Consider the following 19441-nt stretch of genomic DNA (forward strand, 5'->3'; position numbering starts at 1 on the left):
ATTTCTCTAAATAAAAATATAATATCTAATATTTCTCTAAATTTTATCTTCTTGCCACCCAAGATTATGGGTCGTCCCTATTATCCTCCCAAAAGGCTTGATTACTAATTAAGTGAAGCAGATTTTTAAGTTTATTTTTATTTATTTATTTTTAATGTGTGAAAAGGAAGAGTTTAAACTCATAATTTCAGTTCGAAACATGTCTTAAAAATCCACGGTCTTGGAGAGTTTAAACATATATGCCTTAACACATTAATGTTTTTTTGTCCTCAAGAATCAGTTGGGAACCAGTAACCACGCTTATGAAGTAAATGTCATTAGTTTAAATTTCTCTCACCATTTATCTCCCGTGCAGACATGTTGAAAAAAAAAAAAAAAAAAAAAAACTAATATTTTTGATGCTCAGACCAGATTTTCAAGTTGTCTACTAAACTCATAATTTTAGTTCGAAACATGTCTTAAAAACCGACAGTCTTTAAGCTTGACATAAACCCGATTTGAAGTTTATCATAATTTCTTAAAATAATTTCGAAAAAATTCAATATATATTCTACCAAGAAGTGAATCAAGAGTAGCCAAAAGTATGAAGTGCAATCAAGAGACCGTGTTCCCTTTTCTATTTTTGTTTTTTTTCCTCTGAAGTGAATCAAGAGACCATGTCAAGAAACGAAGGTTATTGATTAATTGATTATTCTATTCCTTTCATCTCCTTCCATTACCTTAATAAGTAGTAGCTATGGACGTACATGAGATGTGGTGAAGTCCTTACAGCAATGCACTTGTTCATTTCAATTAAAGTCCTTTCATTCTTGTGCTTCGGACTCCATCCTGGACCTTTTAGGGCACTTTTCTTCATCATTAGAACAATCATTGCTTGGTCCTGCAGCCTCATTGTCATCTCGACCTCTCTTAGCAGACACCATATCCATACTTACATATCCATCATCTCTTAAATTTGAGTCATCAAATAGTAGATGAATTCCACACTTCTTCACTTCAATGTATTCCTGAGATATGATGTACACCTCCATTTCCTCTCCACTTTCCATCTCAAATTCATATCTTTTAAGTGGTATATGGCAGACACAGGAATGATCTTCACAGGTTATAGGGATGGCATAGAATGTTGGCCTAAAAATATCTTCGTGGCCTCTACTTTTATTACTGATTTTCATGAAAGGAGCAGAAGTTATCGCATTGGATTCTTTCTTGGCTGCATAAAGAGCGCAAACGAGCAGCCCCCGGATTTCACCTTCTGAAAGTGGAGGTACCTTAAAGGATATAGAGCATCCAATTCCCTGATGCCTGAACCAATTTGGAACCTCACTACCAGGGAGGAAAATGGCACGAACCTCATCACGCTTGCACAAACACTACAAAAAAAAAAAAAAAGAAAAAGAAAAAAAAGTGCTCATATCATAAAAATGCAGTCACATAGAGTGAGAGAGAGAGAAACCTGAAGAAGACTCCTCTTACAATCATAGTTGCACCGTTCCATGTGAATTAATGGTCCAAATTCCAAACTCTCCAAGCCTTGAATCTCAACCAATTTCTGACAGTTAGTAAGGAAACATATAGGTGGTCGTTTCAGGTTTGACGGAATTGCGAGTGTTTCTATTGATGTGCAGTCAGTTGCATGCAAGCTCGTTAAACTTGCGGGGAGTTCTGAAATTGATTGAACTTAGTCAACCACAATGTAGTTAATTTAGGAAGGCGACTGATGCAATGAGGTAGATTAAGGAAATTGTTTCTTCCTAAATCCAGCTCCCCGAGTGAAGATAAACTCCCATGATCAATTGGAATCCCATCTTCAAACAGATTGCACTCGTTGAGAACTAGTCTTCTCAAAGTGCATAGTCCATAAATGGAAGCCGGGAGCAAATGCGTTGGATTAATGGAGTTTTTTGGGGATATCCACGATGAGAACCGTGATAACCAAGATTTTGAAGATTGTCCTTTACATCTAGATAATGACACAGTTTTGAGATTCTTCAAATGACCAAAGGAGGTAGGGAGTTGCATAATAGCAGTTCTGTCTGCATGCAATTCCGTTAGAGCCATCATATTCCCCAATTGCTCTGGTAGCATATCAAGTTTTAAGCATTCAGACAAGTTTAGAGTTTCAAGAGATTTTAAGTTAGAAGTACTTCTTAGAAGATTCCTTAAGTTCTGGCATCCTTCTAAATTCAGCAAAACAAGTCTTTCTAGATTTCCAATGGACTCGTGAAGCTCAACCAAACTTGTACAACCTTCAAGTATTAGCATCTCCATAATTGGAACTTGTAAGAAGTTTGGTGTCTTGGTGAGATATTTGAAATTGTGGAGATTAAAGACTTTCAACTTGTTGAGTATCTATCAAAACAAAAATTGTTAAAACAGAAGAAAGAAAATTTTGACTTATACATTTGAAAATAATATAGAAATATAAGGAAATATAAGGAAATGTAAGATTTAAGTCATTAATTAAGTGTTTCACGGAAAGTATGATTACAATATATTCCTCTCTAAATTAGTAATTTTTACCCAAAAGGCTAAGTGGACAATGAGCTGGCGAGTGGGCTTAGTTGGGCTCATTGCAACTGAATGGCCTATTGGAGGAAAAGTCTGTTAAATTTGTTATGGGCCAATTTTGTGTATTTAAGTCAATATTAGCCTTCTTGGTGAGTGGAGGTTGGGCCATCCTCGAATTAGGCCAGTTTTTATTATTTTATTATTTTTAATTTATGTTATTTAGCCCAGTTTATCACAACTACATTAGTTTGGTTCAATAATTCCATCTATCGAATTTATTACATTCTTTTTCACATTCATATCAAATCAAATACAACAACCAAATTGTTCTCAATGAGTAGTTCAATCGGTTAGGGACCATGCCTTATGAAGCGGAGGTCACTAGTTCGAATCCCACTTTCCCCCTCTTGTGTGTGGAGACATGTCAAAAAAAAAAAAAATACAACAACCAGATTTCCATAGACCAAAAATAGTAAAGAAGTGTTACATTGGACAGTTAGATGGGACTATTAAATTACCGTTTATCTTAAAAGTTTTATAAAATAAAATATTTAGTTGAAATGATGGGCGAATGATGAAGATAAGATTCGAATTTAGAACATTTGTTATGATATAATGTTAAATCAACATTTATTCAAAAGTTTAAATATGTTCAGGGCTTTGATGGTGGCACTGGTTATGATTTTTGAGCTTTTGGTTGGTTGGCGTTGATCTGAATGTAGACATTTGTAGAAATTGGGATATTGCTTTTGATGTATTGTATTGATATTTGGTTGTATTGATGACATATAACTTTTGATGGTTGTATTGATGTTTGGGATATTGCTACAGTGGCATATTTCTGTTTTGTCTTAATCAAACTTTATTCATCCTACTGAAATTTCAAAAATGATAGAATCAAAAACCGAACATATAGCTCAACATTCATCTTGGAATGCAGACTTCTAAAGCAAAATCGAAATCAATATCTTAATTTCATCACCTGCCAATAGAAATGAATATAATCTGCAAGTTCTCATTTTGGCTAAAAAGTTTCAAACAATAGCAACATAATATCAAAACACTGTATTTTACATTTTTCAAATATATATATTTTTTTTTGAAAAAAAAATTAGTTAGTGAACTAAAAAACAGCAAATCTCCTACATCTCTGCATATATCTGATTTTTGTAACTCTCTTAATGTCTACATCAGATGACACTTTTAACTCCCTTTATCTGAGCCGGAACAGTGACTCCAGCTCTTTGCGCTCATATGTTCCTCCAAAGCCAGAAGTGTTTGATATAGCTACTCTAATTGGCATTTAAGAAATCAATGGTGCAACTCCCTGCAATGGAACACAACCATTTAGTCATGATTGCTTAGGGTAATTGGCTTATTGCTGATAATCCACTAGAAAAGATCTGGGAAAAAAAGTTGGGCAACAATGAGTCAAGGGTCCCTTACCACAACACCATAAAAGATGACTACAACATCAAATCTTGCAGGCACCCAAAACCACCAACCAATCCTGTAGCAGAGAAACTACCAAACACCATAAAAGATGACTACACTCAACACCAAAGATCACAAAGATTACCCACAAACCCATAAAATTTCTCATTCCGAATTCACCCCTTCGGATGAACACCTAACTGGTTGCTTCCTTCTCAACCGAAAATTCAAGAGGAAATTAAAAACTCCTCCATTAGACCCCTCTTACCACTCATTCAGCCAACACAAAAGCATTCAAAAAAAAATTCCCATTCCAGAAACAACCCAAGAAAACCTATCCAAACATTAGCAAGACTCTTCCCTTCCCCCATTCGGTTAAATAAAAAATAAAAAATAAAAATAAAAAAGAAAGAAAGAAGCACAAAATTTCGAACTTCACTCATTCAGTTAAAGGAACACAAGGTCTAGATTGGGTCCTGATCCCTATCACCCCGGTTGCTTTCCTCCACACACAGACAGTGGCCAAGTCGGTAAACTTCAATCCGCGCCAAGATTTTCTGGAGAGGGGAGAGGGGAGAGGAAGGGTGAGAGGGAACAAGTGTTTTCGTTTTGGAAGACTCAAACAAAATAGGGCGAAACAATTTTGAATTTCAAATTTGTTTACGCCCCTTTTTGAAAGACTCAAGAATATGCACCGACTTTTTCTTATTTGGGTTAAATATAAATTAGTCCATGTGGTTTTATTACTTTATTTTTTTCTTCATAAGGTTTCATTTTTATCACAGAAGGTCTTTGTGGCTTTGATAATAGACTAAGTTAGTCCTCTGTCAGTTGACTTAATGAAATTTTACGTGGACCAATCAAATATTAATACGTGGCACCTATTTAATTTTTATTTTTTAAATTAAAAAAATGTATTTTTTTAATAAATAAATAAATAATTAATTAAAAAAAAAAGGGAAAAAAATTTTGGGTGGCTCCTTGGTGCCCAAGGGGGTGGCCGAAACCACCCCCAATGGTGGTTGGGGGTGGTTTCGGCCACCCCCAATTTTTTTTTTTTGGTTAGAAAATACTTTTTTTTTTTAATTTTTAATTTTTTTAAAAAATTAAATAGTTGTCATGTGCTAACATTTGATTGGTCCACGTAAAATTCCGTTAAGTTAACTAACGGTCAATTGACGGGGGACTAACTTGGTTTATTATCAAACTACAGGGGCCTCTTGTGATCAAAATGAAACCTTAGGAGAGAAAAAATAAAGTAATGAAACCCCATGGACTAATTTAGTATTTAACCCTTCTTATTTTAAGCCATTAAATATATTAAACCTACTTTCTCTTATTCTAATCTATCTCACCCACTTTCTCTTAATCTAAGCCATTGGATATATCCAGGGGCTTAGATTTCAAAATTTGGGAGCCGGCAATTTTGAAGTATTGCCGGGATCCCAATCCGGTGGAATCCAAAAACTATAATAGAGAGATTATTCATAATATTCTACTTTCTGTATTATTGACAATACAAAAATCAATAAAAATTCCTGATTAATCGAAAATGTTTTGATTTGATACCAAACATTGAAAATACCAAAAAAAACTCGAACAAAAGGAGATTAGAGAAAAAAGGAAAGAAAAGAAGAAGACGTATGGTACAACTATCTCTTCCGAAACATATTCATGAACATTTTTGTCTTAATTAGTTTTCGTTTCCGATGAAACATACAACTATCTATTGGACACCATATCCATTATACAATCTCTTCAAGTATGAGTAATAATATGAAAAGGACTAAAGTCATTCTAGAGTCATCCCAAATGTGATGTAGCATTTTAAATCACCATTGAATTTGAGATGATAATTATTGAATTTGGGATGACTCTAAGAGAACTCTAGTCCTTTTTATATCATTACTCCATAATCCATTGCACTTGGGTCATGATCAAGTATTACATGAATTCCAAACTCCTTCACTTCAAAGTATTTCTCACCCTCGCGCTTCATCTTTATTTCCGTTACACTTGCTTTCACCTTCAATATATGAATAGGGCCAATAGCATCTCCGGGAAGGATAATCTTTATGAAATTCATACAATAGAATCTTCAAAGTTTCTTTCCTTTGCTTCATCCAAGAAAGAAAACTGGAAAAGACTAACTGAAAAATAAAAAATTTGGAAATTTTCAGTCTCAGACAAGGAAAAAGAAAAGCTCAAAACAGAAAAATCAAGTAGTTGAGAAAAAGCATTTAATGAAGAAGAAAATCAATTGGTTGAGAGTTACATTCAAGCCTTAAAAAATTAACCTAAATATATGATAGTTTTATGGAACAGGAAAAAAATAAAAAATAAAGAAAAAAAAAAAATCTAATCTTGCAGTATCACCAAAGGACATAACTAGAATCAGGAGGCCCATTTCCAATACCCAACCTCAATTCTGCCTCCAACTTTGATCTCCAATTGGAGCCTTACAATTTGAATTATGCCAAATTTCCTACAAAAGCTCGATTCTTCGCTTCAGAGGTCTGACTTGTATGCTACCATCCCTGAGTATCCTCCCCACAGACCTTCTAACTTTTGCCTTCCCCAGAAGATCGCAAAAAATCCATAATGGACTATGAGTCGTACTCATGTAAACCCTTACAAAATCCTGGACACCAACGTATAGCACTTCCAGACATCAAATGCAACTCAATAAAAATGGCCTCATCTTCAGCACCATCAAACCAATCGGAGAAAACAAATAGGAAACAGTAAATTTAATCATTTAATTAATATTTTAACGCATCCATCAAACTAGCTCCCATGCAGATCTCTCCACCAAAAACAACTCAAAAAAAAAAAAAAAAAAAAATGTTAAAAACATAGGCAGTCGGAATACTTGAAAAGGATGCTACTTTATAGATGCCATAACCTTGTCATAAGCTAAGGAATAAGACCCCAAATGAAAATGAACCCATTTCAGAAACCGCCACAACATACAGAAAACGAACCCAATTTCAACCTGGGAAAACTAAAAGAAATACAAATTTCTAAATCCAGTTTATCACCAATGGATTCAACCCATTCAAAATCGCTTAAAATTTACCTACAACACGATTCCCCTCCTTCAAATAAATTCAACAATTAGAAGCTGAACCCAATTCGAATCAGAAGCGGAATCAAAACAAATAATAAGAAAGCAAACAGAGAGAGAGAGAGAACATACATAGGTGTTGAGCTCGCGGATGAAACTGGAGAAGTTGTTGTGCTTGAAAAAGGCCGGGAGGAGGACCCGGGCAAACTCGGGCGGGTTCCACACCACGAAGCTCGTCTTGTTCTGGCTCCACGACACGATCTCCTCCGTCGTCGAGTCGTCCACCACGTCGTACGTCTTCATCAGAAGCGGCGCCGGACCGCCTCCCCCACCTCCGCCGCTCCCGCTCGTCGTCGGAGCTCCGTCCATTTTCAGGTCCCGGATTCCTCGGGTTGGGCTTTTGGATTTGGGTGGATGGTTGTGGACGAGATTAATTAATTTGACTTCAATTGAGACAAACGAGGCGGTGGTAAAAGCTGTAAGATGGAGAACTTGTTGACTTTTCTTAGACACTGATATCGTTTCAATTGTAGGACAATTTTTTCTTTAAATTTGCTAACGAAAGTCAGTCTATTATTATTTTTTATTAATTTAGCATTCATTTTTAGAATATTTGAATTTTATGTGCTTTTTTTTAATTGTTTAATAAAGCACATAATTATCACATTTAAATTTTAAACTACATATGATAATTACATGCTCTAAAAATACACATCGTTTTAATAGATTAAGTTGAACGACTTTTTTCTAATATAATTTGAAGAAATTGTTTATTACAATTGTAGTATTTTAGAAAAATAATAAATAAAAATTCATTAGGGATTTTTAATCTTTGTACATGACTCTTTTGTGGAATGGATTAATGCATGTATATATATTTTTTCCTGTAAGCTTTTTTGGCAAAAGACGTGGTTAAAAATGATTGATGTGATATAAAATAAAAAAAAAGTTTTGAATTTTTTGTATGAAAAATTTAAAATATTTTGTTTTATAGTGAGTTTTTTTTATTTAAATAGTTATTAATGTGATATAATTAGTAAGAATGTTAGGGAGTTGAAAAAAAAATGGACCTAATTAGGCATTTGCCAAACAAGACATATCTCTTGTGAAACATATTTACCAAAAAATTTGTGGTCTTAGTTTTGGTTTCTGACGAAACGTATTTGACCCCATTCTGTATTTCTCCAATGTTACTATAAATTCAAGAAGCTATATATATATATATATATATATATATATATATATCAAACATTTCAACAAGAATAAAAGCGATATTTTTGATCTCCTTATCTATATATGGAAGGGTTAGAAAGAACAAAGGCGGTTGAATAAATAAGATCAACAAAATTCAATTATGAATAAACATATTAACAAGTCCTCCTCCTTTCATTGTTGCGCTTGATCCGAGTCATCAACATCCTTGATCTTTAATCTTTTAGGGCAGTTTAATTGATCATCACTAGACGAATCGTTGCTTGGTCCGGCCTCATTGTCATCACGACCTCTCTTCAAAGTAACAGAATCCATATCTTCATCCATTGCATTTGGGTCGTCATCAACTATTACATGAATTCCACACTCCTTCACTTCAAAGTATTTCCTACCCTGAACCTCCATCTTTACTTCCGTTCCACTTGCTATTTTACCTTCAATATTTGCATAGGGCCAATAGCCTTTCCAGGAAGGATAACCTCTACGAAATGGACCATTGATAACGGCGAACGGCGTATGTCCAATAGCTGTTGTTAAGGAGCAAAGTGATTAACGGCTGCTCGCCCGGGATCTCGTCCGGTGTTTCTGGTTTGGGTGCAAAACCTTGACAAAAAAGCAACCCCTTGATTTGACCCTTTGGAAAAGAAGGTATACGAAAGGAAATTGAAGATCCAATTCCCTTATGGCTGAACCAATCTGGAATCTCACTACCAGGTAACTCAATTGAATTATATTCACCACACTTGGACACGTACTGTTTCAAAAGAGAAAAAAGTTAACATCATAAAGTGGTTCTAGAGAAAGAGAGAGAAAGTACCTTGATAAGACTCTTTCTGAAATCATATGCTAGATTGTCACTACTTTTCAAGAAAAAATGTGTCCATAAACTTCCTTGATTCGGCACATCTGGGAGTCTCTGCAATGATGAGCAGCCACTTGCATACAAGTCTCCTAAACTTGCAGGAAGTTCTGAAATTGATTCGAGACTCGCACACTCATTCAACGACAATACATATAATTGAGGAAGTCGACCGATGCATTGAGGCAGTGTACGGAAATTGTTTCTTGATAAATCCAAATGTTGGAGTGAAGGTAAACTCCCAAGATCAAAAGGAATCCCATCTTCAAACAAATTGCAATTACTAAGATGCAGTTCTCTCAAAGAACATAATCCAGAAACAGAAGTTGGTAGCAAATATATGGGTTTCATGCATTTTGGTGATATCCATGACACAAACTGTGACATCCATGATCTTGAGGATTGCCCTTTACACCCCGATAATGATAGAGTTTTGAGGTTCTTCAAAAGACAAAAGGAGTATGGTAGTTGATTAATAGCAATTCCATTTGCAAGCAGCTCCTTTAAAGCAACCATATTTCCCAATTGTTTTGGTAACTTGTCAATTTTTATGCACCCAGACAAGTTAAGAGTCTCTAAAGATTTTAAGTTAGAAATGCTTTCTGGAAGATTCTTCAAGTTCTTGCATCCTTGTAAATTCAAGAAAACAAGTTTTTTCAAATGTTCAATAGACTCATGTACCTCAATCAAGCTCGTGCAATCTTCAAGTATGAGTATCTCCAAATGTGGGAGTTGTAAGAAGTTTGGTAATCGGGTGAGACATTTAGAACCTTTGAGATTAAGAACTTTTAACTTGTTGAGTATCTGCCAAAATAGAATCAAATGAAAAAAATAAAATAAAAATCATTAAAGTTATTCATTCAAAGTTGATAAGAAAATAAAAGGTAATGTGAGATTTGTTATACTTTGATTTTCTTCCAAACTTGTTTGACATTACTGTATTGCATGTCAAGGATAACAACATTCTCAAGATGAAAATTTGGTGGTAGAAATTCCAGAGGGCACTTATGCCAGTGAAGCCATCTCAACTCTTTGGAAAGGCATTCATAGGATCCTGTGAGATATGCACCATCAATTCGGAGCAATCTCAAATTTTTCATATTTGCAAATGCTTCAGTTTTCAACTCTACATCTTCAGGTGCAGGTAGATTTAGGTTAAGACCCTCTATTGCTTCTGATCCCTGGCAACATAACTAGGTTAGCAATGTATATTCATATCTTGTGTGATGCTAGAACACCTTCAAATTGGAGGTGACCTATATATTTTTACCATAACTAAATAAATAATAATAATAATAATAATAATCATAATAATAATAATAATAATAATAATAATAATGTGTTTTAGACATGATCAAAATTGCTTAAATATGGTTGCATACTTCTTCTTCTTTTTTTAAAAAATCTTACAGTTACGAGTCATGTTGATAGAATATTCAAGCTATATCCATGTTTGGCAAAAAGAAAAAATTCCCATACATACTTTCATAACATGTGCATATTATGTTTATTTGTTTTTACTTGTATTTATATAATATTAATGCATCTGCCACTTACCAGATGTTTGTTAAGCACATTTAAGACATCATCGTGACACCACAATCTACTATGTTTTCCTGGATCCCTGGGTGCCATTTCGCGAACAATCTCCCTTCCCATATCGCGAATCAAATCATGCATCCTCAACTCATTTCTTTCATTAAGTATCAGAAGGGACCTGTCAACGAGAATGTTGATACCAATATCTGTAAAGAATCCACAACCATCAAGAACTTTGCTGACATATTCTTTGTTTGTACCAATAAAGAAACATGCTATGTCAAGGAATATGTCACGTGCATAATCTTCTAGTGAATCAAAACTTATTCTGAGTATTTTTTGAATCTCTCTGTGAGGAATTTTTTTTAATTTTTCCAATGCACTTTTCCATTCAATAATACTTCTTCCTGACAGATAAGAACCCAAGACTTCAGCAGCTAATGGAAGTCTTCCAACATAATCCATTACATCAAGTGAAAGCCTTTTGAAATCTTCTGCTGGATCAGTCATCCTGAATGCATGCCAACGAAAAAGTTGAAGGGACTCCTCATGATTCATTTCTTCAACCTTATATTTTTCATTGACTCCTAGTTCAGTCAAAACATGTTTATCTCTTGTTGTTACAATGAGTGTACTTCCTTGGCCAAACAATTCGAAGTTTCCAACTAATGAATGAAGTTGTTTCAAGTGATCCACATCATCAAGAACAACAAGAACTTTTTTGCGATAAAATCTTTTTGTAATCAAATTTATTCCTCCATCAACACTGCTAATCTTCCAATCCTTCATTTTCAAGATATCAGAAAGAAGTTGTTCTTGTAAATGAATCAAACCATTTGGTTGTTCTGAAGTTTCTTTAATATTAAAAAGAAAGCTGCTTCCTTCAAATTCATGGAGTATTTCGTTATAGACCGCTTTTGCTATTGTTGTTTTGCCTATTCCACCCATCCCATAGATACCCACATTACGAACATCACTTGTTTCAAGATTTAATAAATCTTTTTTCTCTTTAACACGAGAATCTATTCCTACAGGGTATTTGGCAACATGCAAGTAAGCTGGGTTCACTTTACGCAAAATTTCTTTAACAATCTGCTGGATGAACCTTGATTCAAACCTGATTATTATAGTTCAGATAAAAATACAACAAGAATATAAGCACAAGAAAAGAAAAGTAAGAAACCAAATGATTTTTATGTTATTGTAAACAATTAAGTTATATCAACTTGATTAAGAATATCATTTAAATATATTCCTATATAATTTCTTATCCTATCCAGTAACATGCCATAGAATAATTTTTATTTTTCCCTTTCGAAAAAGAAGTCATTAATTAAGTGTTTCACGGAAAGTATGATTACAATATCATTCCTCTCGAGTACTGTATGAAGTTTTATCCAAAAAGCTATCCTACACTTAATAATTCTAGATTTGAGATCTCACTCTAGTCGGAGGAAAAGTATGTTAAATTTGTTATGGGCGAATTTTGTGTATTTAAGTCAGTTTTAGAGCTTGTTTGGGTTGCGTTTGAAAAATAGAGATTTTAAATCAAAAAAAAACTTTTGGACAAAAGCTTCATTTTGAAACTTTTGCTAAAAATGTTTTTTTGGCCATTTTTAAGCTTTTTGGACCATTAAAAGTGCTTTTAATTTTTTTTTTTTTTTTTTTTTACCAAATGTGTACTTTTTTCTTCAAACAAAATTTTTTAGTGTTAAAAGCACTTTTAGGTATTTCAAACGCAATTTCAAACAGGCCCTTTAGTGTTCATTGTAAATGGAGGTTGGGCCATCCTACAATTTAGCCCAGTTTAACTTTTTATTTTTTATTTTTTATAAATCATTTAGCCCACTTTATCACAACTACATTAGTTTCATTCAATAATTCCATTTATTTCATCCATCTAAGGAATTTATTACATTCTATTTCACATTCATATCAAATACAAGAATCAGATTTCTATAAATAGACCAAAAATAGTATACAAGTGTTACATTTGGCAGTTAGATAGGATTGCCCACCACTTTTGCAAATCACGTCAAGATCATCTAACACCGCATTTGTTGTCCTTAGATGGAGCTATTAAATTACTGTCTACCTCAAAAGTGTTAAAAATAAAATATTTAGTTGAAATGATAGGTGAATGACAAAGATAATATTTGAATTTAGAACCTTTATTATGATATAATGTTAAATTAACACTTGTTTAAAAACTTAAGATAATAGAAAATGATAGACTTAATCAACTAAACTAACATTCAAACCGACCGACCTAATTGAGCAAATAAGTTTAAAGAAAATCCAAATGGGAAGCTAGAGTTGGGTAATCACTTTGAGTGAACCCAAAACGAGCTTGGCTTGGTGGTGGCGGCATGGGTTCGAATAGATGGGTCCAGTGTGAAATTTGGGATTTGGGGGATTTGTGACAAAGTACTATAATTGTATTTTCAGTGTTATTTCTATTGCCTATTTAATGGAGAGAGCTGACAAAAGTCCTGAATTTAGAAATTCAGTGGCAGATATACATGGGGTGACCCAAGGGCGGGCGCCCCTAGTAAAAAAAATAAAAAATTCTCTAAGCTTTTTTAAGCCAAAATTTTAAGGGCGCCCCTGATATTTTTAATTTTTTGAGATGTGGGTCTATTATGTGCTACAACTTGCCCACTATCTCATTTTAATAATAAACAATTAGCCCATCATGTGCTACACTTCTCTCCTATATGAAAAATAATTTTCTCTCTCCATGCATGTGCTACAAACAATTGGATGCTATTCACCGATTTTGATGCTACGAGGGAAAAAAGAATAAAGAAAGAAAGAATAAAAAAATGAATAGAAAAATAATATTTAAATTATAAGAAAAGATGATTTAAATGAGATAATAAAAGTGATAAGTTAAAATGTTGAGCCGGATATGGGTGTTTTAAGAAAGTAGATAACTAAAATAGATAAACATGGTTTTTTTTTGTTGCTAAATTTAGGCCCTATTCTCTAAATTTAGACTCTAGTCTCTTCTTGTAGACTCTAATCTCTAATGTGATTTATACTTTAAGATTTTTGGCTTTTCTAAAAGAAATAATCGTAAGCTAACAGCCCACTAAAAGGTACTCACTTTTCTTAGATACTACTAGTCATTTAATTGTGCTTAGTTTATTTCGCAAATAGTTTAAATTAGTATGTGTTTGTAACGTCATTAGATGAAGATTTTTAATAGTTTGATTTTTTTTACATATATTACGTGATACATATACCATGGTATAATTTATTTTTTGATTGTATTTACCATATAATAGGAAAAAAAATTATCATTATATTTTATTATTTTTTTGCGCCCCTAGTAACTCCAATTCCTAGATCCACCACTATTTAGAATAGACTTAAACTCGAGTCATGAATATGTTAAATTTATAAACTTAAAAACTTAAAAATCTTAAAGTAAAAATGACAAAAAATACAGGAGATCTTTTACCTGATTTTCCTTCAATTAATTATTAACTATATAAAATCAATGTCGTACTCGTATAGTACATGTGCAACTTAACTTAACTTATATTTACTTTTACCGCTAGTTGATCAGGTGAAAGAATTGAGCAATCTCTTTTATGCACTCAATGAACTTCAATTACTACTCAGTTTGCACCTAGTCGATCGCTAAATTAGGAATTGTTTACAACAAGAGCTATGCCATTTTCCCATTGATATTTCAAAATTAATAGCCCACTACTATATATACAATACTCGTTTCACCTTTTTATTGGGTTTATTGAAAATTTATGATAAGCATGAATATTGATCAGTAGCTCATAAATTTAAACAGAAATGATGATTCAAGAGTCATCACAGTTTCATTACTCATCATTAACTAGATTTGTCCAACTAACCATGGATTTCGAGAATGATTAAAGCATGCCCAATTAGTTTGGAATTCTTTTGATTGACGAAAACATAGATTAAATTTGAATTTAAAATATTTTTCGAGAAAATTTTGGTTAAATTTTGTCAATCCATTTCTGCTCATAATTTTTATGAATTTTCATCTAACATTTGAAAGATTTAAAAAAAAAAGAAAAAGGACAGACAACCGATTAAAAAAAACTGAATGAAAGGGCACAAGAGAGCTTAACAATTAACATAATATAATACCCGTTTGCAATATTCTGAAGATCCCAGCCAGAATAGTCTGCAGCTTCGGTAAGAGCTGCTCTCCATTTGTGCACCCTCTCCATCTCCGCTTGAAACTGGTCTTCATGCCTAGCAAATGCTTCGGCAAAACTTCCAGTTTGTTTTCGCACATCTGAGGGGCTCACGTCATAAAAGATGGGGAGAAGAATTTGGCCTAGGGTATTCTTACAGTTCAAAATCTCCACAAGCTCATCAAGGCACCAACGAGAAGAAACATAGTCTTTGGAAAAAATCACAATGGAAATCCTTGATTCTTGAATAGCTTTGCGCAGTTCTCTAGAGATGTGCTTCCCTCTAGGAAGCTCGTCGTCATCTCGGAAGGTGTGAATTCCAGCATGCACCAAGGCAGTGTATAGGTGATCGGTGAAAGTTTTGCGGGTGTCTTCTCCTCTAAAACTCAAGAAAACGTCGTGACTCCATCGAGATTTGAAAGGTGATGGAAGGGTTTGAGCAGCCATGGATGAGCAGGTGCTTGAAGTAAACTTGAAATTGAGGTATTGACTGGATTGCACAAGGGAGGCTCTTCTGAGTTAATAGGAGGGTTGGTGGAACTGGAAATTATATAAAAAGAAAAAGGAAGGGTGGTGGAACTTATATAAAAAAAGAAAAAAAGAAAAGGAAGGGTGGTGGAACACTGGAACTTACATGAAAAAAAGGGGGAAAAACGAATTAAAAAAGAAGAAGGAAGGGTGGTGGAACACTGGAACTTACATGAAAAAAAGGGGGAAAAACGAATTAAAAAAGAAGAAGGAAGGGTGGTAGAGCCAGCATAGCGCGTGAAATCAACAACATATATTTCTTCTTTGAGACGTACATTGGAGATCGAAGGAACGCCGCTTCTTTTTGTTCTAATTTCCTTGTTTGTGTCTAAGTCAATAGAAGTTGAAAAAAAAAAAGAAGAAGAATATAGTATTGTTTCTGTGTGTCTTGACAGCATTTTTTTTTTTTAATCTATTGTGTGTGACTTGAATTACTCAAGCCAAAATCACTGCGCCCTGCAGCATATTTTGCTTTGTTAAGTTGGTATACCTACTCCAACTTGGAGTTCTTTTTTTATTTATTTAAATGACAAAAGGGACTACAAGAAAGGTGTTACGTTTCTCATTCTTATCCTAATAGAAGTGAGAATGGGAGACCAATTAGAAACGTTTCCAAACACGAAGTGAAAAGCAACCCATTTAGCTAAAGAATATGCACAAAAATTGACACCATAGAAATTTTTGCAGCTTTCCAAACTTGGCATTTAGGTTGTCTTAAGTTTAAATCTCACAATGAGAAGTGCTTGGGGTTATTAGGTTGTCTATTGGCTTGAGTATCACTAGAATCTTCAATGGAGCTGGTGTTAAGTTATGACTCGATCGGTCTTGAGAAAGCACCTGCAATTTCTAGGGTTTATGGCCCTCTTGAATGATGTCAACGCAGGTGCTACCATCTCGCACATTTTTCTTGAATGTTCTTTGGCTAGAATCTTATGGAGAAGCTCCCATTGGCCTTTTAATTCAGAGGCTTTCAGCAGCATTCCTATTTCTGAATGGGTGATGGTGTTGCTGAACCCTCACAACATTTGTCTATACCTAAGGTGGATATTTGGCAGTTTACTTCAAGCATCAATTACAAGGGATCACATCTGGTTTGTAAGGAATCGTTTAGTGCATGATAAAGTCCAGCCCATTCCTAGTTTGTCTGTCCATCACGTTTCCAACTCAGTGAAGGTCATAAACTTGCTTGGAATGATTCTCTATCCTTCTCTCTTTGGTCATTGCCTTTTTCAGGTAATATCAAGGCTAACTTCGATGTGGCGGTTAAGAGTGCTTCTCAATTGCAGCTATGGTTCTTAGTGACTCTAATGGTAAAATTATCCATGCCGTGACCAAATGTCTCTCCACTACTGATGCTGCTATCGGTGAAACTCAAGTTGCTCTTTTAGCCTTCAAACAGCTTTCTCTCTTGGGATTTAGTTGTTTTTGCTGGAAGGAGATGCAATCAACATTATTCTTGCCATTCAACAACCGTCACTTTTCAAAGATTGGAATTTTGCTTCTATTATTTCTGATAGTAAAGTAAATTTGCTCTCTTTGTATATTTGGAAAGCTTGCAAAGTTTATAAGAATACAAATTACCGTGCACATTTTTTAGCTAGATGGGCCGCCTCCAATCATGTGTTTGGAAGCATTCCCACCGGATCATCTATTCTTTCTTCCGTCCGGATTAAAAATGGAAAAGACCCTTGTTGTAACCCTTTCCTTATTGGCTTAGTTGTTCTCACTTTCATCCAACCCTGCATTGACTATGATGGCGTTGGCATGTGAGAAATTATAATCTCAATTTCTGTTATAGTAATAATTAAGTGATTAAATTTACATCTTCATATAAGTTTAAGTTTTTTGGATAAATGGTAGTTTAACATGGTATCAAAGCCAAAGATTCTAATATCGAACCTTGACTCTATCAATTTACCCCATTTAAATTAAATATTATACCTGTTGAGCCCTACCTATTAAAACGGGAGTTTGAGCCCACATGTGAGAGAGTGTGTTTAATTAATAATTAAGTTATTAAATTTACCTCTTCCTATCAACTTAAGTTTTTGGGATAAGTGATAATTTAACAATCCCTAATTTCTTTATCGCATAAAGCCTAGTTATATACACAATTCTCCTTTAAATATGAGTATGTTATGTTGTAAATATCACTCAGACAATAAGATCATAATTTAGTCTTAAGGCTTTATTATAATTTATAAGGACGTAAGTCATAGACCCGAATCTCATAAATCTCTTTGTCACTTATTATTTTCACATTATTATATATGTATTATTAGTTTCTATAGTGATTTCTATCCTATCATTAATAATCAATAAAAAATATTATCATTATTCATCATTCATTTAAAATTACAAAATAACTCAACAATAATTGCAAACCAATAAAGAAACCCGAATTTCTAAATGTAAGTTTTCCAAACCTTACAACTTATCCAAACTTAAAAGGTAGATGTGTGTTGAACGTTCTAATTTGGATTGTAGTTTGAAATTAATGTCACTAAAACACTAAATTAATATTGTGTGTCCACTATCTAGCTATGAATATGATAATAGCTTAAATATATTTACTTTCTTAATTAAAGTAAGCGGTATCATACATTATTTTGTGTCAATTCTTGTATTTTATAGTTAATTCTGAAAGAGTATTTAATTACTGATATTGAGCTTAAATAATATATTAATACAAGAGATTGTGTTTTGTAGGAGTTTCAATAATTTTTAAGAAAAGAAAATCAATTGTAAAAATGACAACGTTGTCATTTAACCGTGAATCAATTGTTCTGTTGTTGTTATTTTTTGTTATAAATTATTGTCTCCCTGTATTATGTTGGTTAGATCTGAATGTTGAGACTTTTGTAACCGAATTTATGTTGGTACCTCTCTTCTGACAGTGCATCTTTGGCTTCATCCTCCTTCCAATGGTTGTTGCTAGTTTCAAATAGGAGTTCAGATATGTTCGTCTTAATGTGTGCCCATTTTGCTTTTGTAACAGTTTTGTGCCGCTCTTTAAAAGGATCATATCACTTGTTTGACCCATTTTATACCATTTATAATTATTTATGTAATGTTTTAATTTATTTTGAATATGTTGTTGAAGAACTCACCCTTTTTTACGTTTTTAAAATCACTCATTCTCTCTTCTTTTTGATTAGGAACAAGAATAATATTTTCATGTAACCATTTTCCTTTAGAAAAAGAAAAAGAAGTAGACAAAGAAGAAAAGACAAGTCAAAGGAAGAATTGCACGCGGAAAGAAAGAATCAACAAAGAAGAAAGAAAAACCAAAGAAACGACTCCTTTTTAAAATCACTCATTCTCTTTTCTTTTTGATTAGGAATAGAATAATATTTTCATGTAACCATTTTCCTTAGAAAAAGAAAAAGAGTAGACAAAGAAGAAAGACAAGTCAAAGGAAGAATTGCACGCGGAAAGAAAGAATCAACAAAGAAGAAAGAAAAACCAAAGAAACGATTCTTTTTTGTCTCTTATATTTACGTGGGGCCCACAACTTGAAAGAGAAATTTCTTGGAAATCAAACAACCTTAAAAATGCATTAGTAGAGATGCATCAGCAGGGGTTTTGGGATCTACTTTTTGGATTTGGCTCCCATATTGAAAGGAAAAAGGACAGTTTCGTCTTTTTCCCTCTATAAAAAGCGGCTTAATGCAGAGACTTTGTGGGAGGAGGAGCAGCAGCAGGATTTTTTTATGAGGAATTTCTCAGGATAAATAATTTCAGAGATTGAAGACAACGGCTATTGGTTATTTTTAATTTATTTGTTTTAGTTAAAGTTTGATGTTTAGTACTTTGATTATATAATTTATTTTCGTAGTTATTTAGTAGTTAAAATCTCTAGATAGGGCTAAGGGTGAAGCCAATTATTTTTATTATGTATTATTGAGACTATTTATTGTTCTTTATAAATTAATTATTTGAATTTTTTAGGATGTTTTTTAATTTGAGAATAATTTCATGTGACAAGTTTATTTTGATTCATTATGATTTTTGTTTATATCAAATGCTAGCTTTGTTTGATTTGTTATGATTCAAAAGTAATTTATTGTAACATTGTTATTAAAATCAAATTCTCAACAA

General features: G+C 33.4%; 1 long non-coding RNA gene and 1 pseudogene across 1 annotated transcript; both read right to left on the minus strand.

Moving 5' to 3' along the window:
• Positions 1 to 659: 659 nt before the first annotated feature.
• On the minus strand, positions 660 to 15259 carry LOC132178376 (TMV resistance protein N-like; annotated as a pseudogene).
• LOC148586586 (uncharacterized) lies at positions 5588 to 7249 on the minus strand. The gene is made up of 2 exons (XR_015911864.1): positions 7145 to 7249; positions 5588 to 6095 (listed from the first exon to the last, which is right to left on the minus strand). It is a non-coding gene; the product is annotated as an uncharacterized LOC148586586 (long non-coding RNA).
• Positions 15260 to 19441: the final 4182 nt, after the last annotated feature.

The sequence above is a fragment of the Corylus avellana genome, chromosome 4, assembly GCF_965113065.1.
Source record: "Corylus avellana chromosome 4, dhCorAvel1.hap1.2, whole genome shotgun sequence".
NCBI lineage: Eukaryota > Viridiplantae > Streptophyta > Magnoliopsida > Fagales > Betulaceae > Corylus > Corylus avellana.